We start from the raw sequence: 4495 nt of genomic DNA on the forward strand, positions 1-4495 counted from the left end.
ATACTCACCTGCAACCTAATCACCTTTAAAATCGGATCATCTTATACTCACCTGCAACCTAATCACCGTTAAAATCTGATCATCTTATACTCACCTGCAAACTAATCAACTTTACAAACTCATCATCTTTATAATAAACTTCTCACCTTCTGCAAAGTATTCGGCTTCACAAACTCTTCTTCTTTAACAACCTCTCATCTTCTGCACGATTCGCTGAACTGGGTCAGAATGAGACCGAACTGAAAGAGACCGAAAGGTGTTCAATCAATCAATACAAAGAAGCTTGTTACTAACTACCTAAATTTTTTAAAATACAACATTAATTGACATTTCTTAAACACTGATCCCAAGAAACACCTGCCTGAGTGTTAGAGACGTGATATTTAAAGAATTGTTGCACAAAATGGCAATAACTCGCGGATCCAAAAACCTGCCGTATTCCTCAACCTTTGACCGTGTGTTCAGTATCGATACCTTGCTTACTGTGCGCATGGCGTTACCCAAGAGATACGCACAAGGAACTCTGCCATTCAGTCCATTCTGCCCGCGCACCAAACACCATCTATCACCCATAAACACACAAGCTACCTACAAAGTCTGCCAAAAATCCCCATGCACCTGTAACTCTAATGCATCCAGGTACCTATCTTATTCTGTATCTACTGAGCCGTGCGAACAATCAATCAGTTTGAAAATTCATTTCTAAATTAACGTTCATCGTGACTCCGCGCACGCAAAGCAAAAAGCGCGGTTAAGCAATTGGGTCACAGTGTCTGTCTTTTGTCTACAAACGTCAGTTGATGACCGAGGAACGGCTTAATTTCAATTGAATGTTATATTTTGAACACGAATCGGAACATCAATCGGAAAACGGACCTGCAGTTTAGCAGCACTTTGGCTCTAAATCCGTCCCGATTGCGCATGCGCAGAGAGGAGTGAAATAATAATTGCTCTACCTGCCTGACTGTCAAACAAAATTGGAAAATCATTCCAAACAGGAAAACTTACTCTTTATAAGGATGTCATAAAAGACGCAAGCTACAGGCACGAACAAACTAATGCAATGTGTTAAATTAGGTGGTGTAATAGACGCTGCATCAACGGCGGTAAACTTCAAAAAAAAATTCTCTATAACCTTTAAATCTTCATTTTCTTTCAATTAAATTATATACTTGAACACAAATCGCCTTTTTGGTACTTTAAACACCACTGCCCCCAAGTAGAAAGTTTTTGACAAAATATTACGGCATTTTAAGTCATCATGACCAATCACATTTGCCGCTCGCAGACCCCGCCCACATCCTCGTTTCTCAAGACTGCGTGCGGTCAGGTGTTCGATGAACGCTCTAATTTTATTCGTTTTTGATACCCTTTGTAATATGCCACTGATACTTCGCATGCATGTGCCTCGCGATGACCAGACAAACTCTCCTGCGGGCTAATAAGCATCTTCACAAACTGATGATCATCTTAATCTGCTCGCCTTTTGCAAACCCATCAAATGACCAAACTCACACCCGATATGAAAATGAAACTTTGAAGTTGATCAGTAATGCCATTCAAGTCACGTGACTTTTTTAATGCGCTTTGTAAACCTTTCGCATTTCCTCTAATATCATATATCAGGTTAGATCTCACTGGGGGTGAGGCAGTGGCTTTGACTTTGGAGAGGAGTTACAAAGGATGTGCAAGACTGAGGGACTTTGACATGGGGGCAGGGACGGGCCAGCTGTCTGCTGGGGTGGTGCGCAAACTCAGTGTCCCGGTGACCCACGCACCGCCGGGCGTAGCTAGGAGACGGGCCTGCAGGGTGGGAAGCACGCACAACGACACCATGATGGAATGAGCCATGCTCTTGCTCAAATGAACATGTCACTTCCTGCCAATGGGCTGTACGACCCTCCTGGGGTGTAATTCCATGTGCAGAGTTTGCAGGCATTTTTCCCCCCTTACCTCATTGTGCAAACGTAAATTGACACTTACGAGAGTATTTGAAGACACACTTGGCCGTTTTGGAATGTTATTAAACACTCACATCATTTGCTTGATTGAAGACCATAAGTATATAGAACCTATCGTCCTCTTCCTGTTGGAGCTCAAACAGGCACACTTAAGAGCATCATGGAGGGTTTGGAGAAGTTTAAGCCCACAAGTTTGTTCCAGGTAAAAAATTCCAGGTAAAAAAGTAAATCAATTTCCAGGACTACTTAGTGAAGAACAAGACCCTCAAGGATTTCGCAGAGGTACAATGCGGACCATAAAAACGTCAGTATTTGATCATGCCGGCATTTTCTTAGTAATACGGTTACGAATATAATTCAAATATCTTTAGATTTCCTGTGACAGTTTTTTTTAACAGATATTAATAATAATAATGATGGAGAAGTTTAACATCGAGCCACACGTGACATGAACATTGAAACACAGTCACCGACGAGAGTGGAGAGAGCATTCCATAGAAGATTCCGAGCATCACAAAATGCGGATAAGGGATGTTCAGGACAAGGATGGCGTGTTTGTATTAGTGTCCTGAGACTATTGAAGCTGTACGGCAACGCATAGGGAGAAGTCCAGGCAAACACATAAGGAGAAGTCCAGGCAAACACATAAGGAGAAGTCCATGCAAACACATGGGGAGAAGTCCATGCAAACACATGGGGAGAAGTCCATGCAAACACATAAGGAGAAGTCCAGGCAAACACATGGGGAGAAGTCCATGCAAACACATGGGGAGAAGTCCATGCAAATGCATAGGGAGAAGTCCAGGCAAACACATGGGGAGAAGTCCATGCAAACACATGGGGAGAAGTCCATGCAAATGCATAGGGAGAGGTCCATGCAAATGCATAGGGAGAAGTCCATACAAACACATAGGGAGAAGTCCATGCAAACATATAGGGAGAAGTCCATGCAAATGCATAGGGAGAAGTCCATACAAACACATAGGGAGAAGTCCATGCAAACATATAGGGAGAAGTCCATGCAAATGCATAGGGAGAGGTCCATGCAAATGCATAGGGAGAAGTCCATACAAACACATAGGGAGAAGTCCATGCAAACATATAGGGAGAAGTCCATGCAAACACATAGGGAGAAGTCCATGCAAACACATGGGGAGAAGTCCATGCAAACGCATAGGGAGAGGTCCATGCAAATGCATAGGGAGAAGTCCATACAAACACATAGGGAGAAGTCCATGCAAACATATAGGGAGAAGTCCATGCAAACACATAGGGAGAAGTCCATGCAAACACATGGGGAGAAGTCCATGCAAACCCATAGGGAGAAGTCCATGCAAACACATAGAGAGAAGTCCATGCAAACACATAGGGAGAAGTCCATGCAAACGCATAGGGAGAAGTCCATGCAAACACATAGGGAGAAGTCCATGCAAACGCATGGGGAGAAGTCCATGCAAACACATAGGGAGAAGTCCATGTAAATGCATCGATAGAAGACAATGCAAATGCATCGGGAGAAGTCCATGCAAACACATAAGGAGAAGTCCATGCAAACGCATCGGGAGAAGTCCATGCAAACACATAGGGAGAAAGTCCATGCAAACGCAAAGGAATAATTCCATGCAAACACATCGGGAGAAGTCCCTGCAAACACATAGGGAGAAGTCCATACAAACACATAGGGAGAAGTCCCTGCAAACGCATCGGGAGAAGTCCATACAAACACATAGGGAGAAGTCCATACAAACACATAGGGAGAAGTCCCTGCAAACGCATCGGGAGAAGTCCATACAAACACATAGGGAGAAGTCCATGCAAACACATAGGGAGAAGTCCATACAAACACATCGGGAGAAGTCCATATAAACACATAGGGAGAAGTCCATACAAACACATAGGGAGAAGTCCCTGCAAACGCATCGGGAGAAGTCCATACAAACACATAGGGAGAAGTCCATACAAACACATAGGGAGAAGTCCCTGCAAACGCATCGGGAGAAGTCCATACAAACACATAGGGAGAAGTCCATGCAAACACATAGGGAGAAGTCCATACAAACACATCGGGAGAAGTCCATGCAAATCAACAAGATGACGCAGCTGAAACAGGAATTAGTCCCAAATCAGTGTGTTGAATACTGAAGGAAGACATTGGACCTTTTATTTACAAAATCGAGCTTTTCCAGACACTGAATGAAAATGATAACAGAAGACAGTTTGAGTTTTGTAACCGCTTTTCTAAAACACTGGAAAATGAAGACCCCAGTATCCACGACTTCATTTTTCTTTCACAAATATTTCATATGAAAAAATTCTTTCAAGTCTGTCGCTGGTGTCGAGTTACGACTCTTTCGTTTTATTTACCTATTTCAGCGCACTCACCTTTGGCTGTCTTGTCTGGGTTTGATCCCCGACTCGACTGTAACATGCCATCCTGGTGTTTCACCGGTAGCGTGATGCATCAAATAGAGCAAAGTCCTTCGCAGGGAAGGTTGTTGTTTAATTTGAGTGAAACTGTCATTCTTGGTGCAGCA

Source organism: Myxine glutinosa, chromosome 2, assembly GCF_964187855.1.
Source record: "Myxine glutinosa chromosome 2, kmMyxGlut1.1, whole genome shotgun sequence".
Lineage (NCBI taxonomy): Eukaryota > Metazoa > Chordata > Myxini > Myxiniformes > Myxinidae > Myxine > Myxine glutinosa.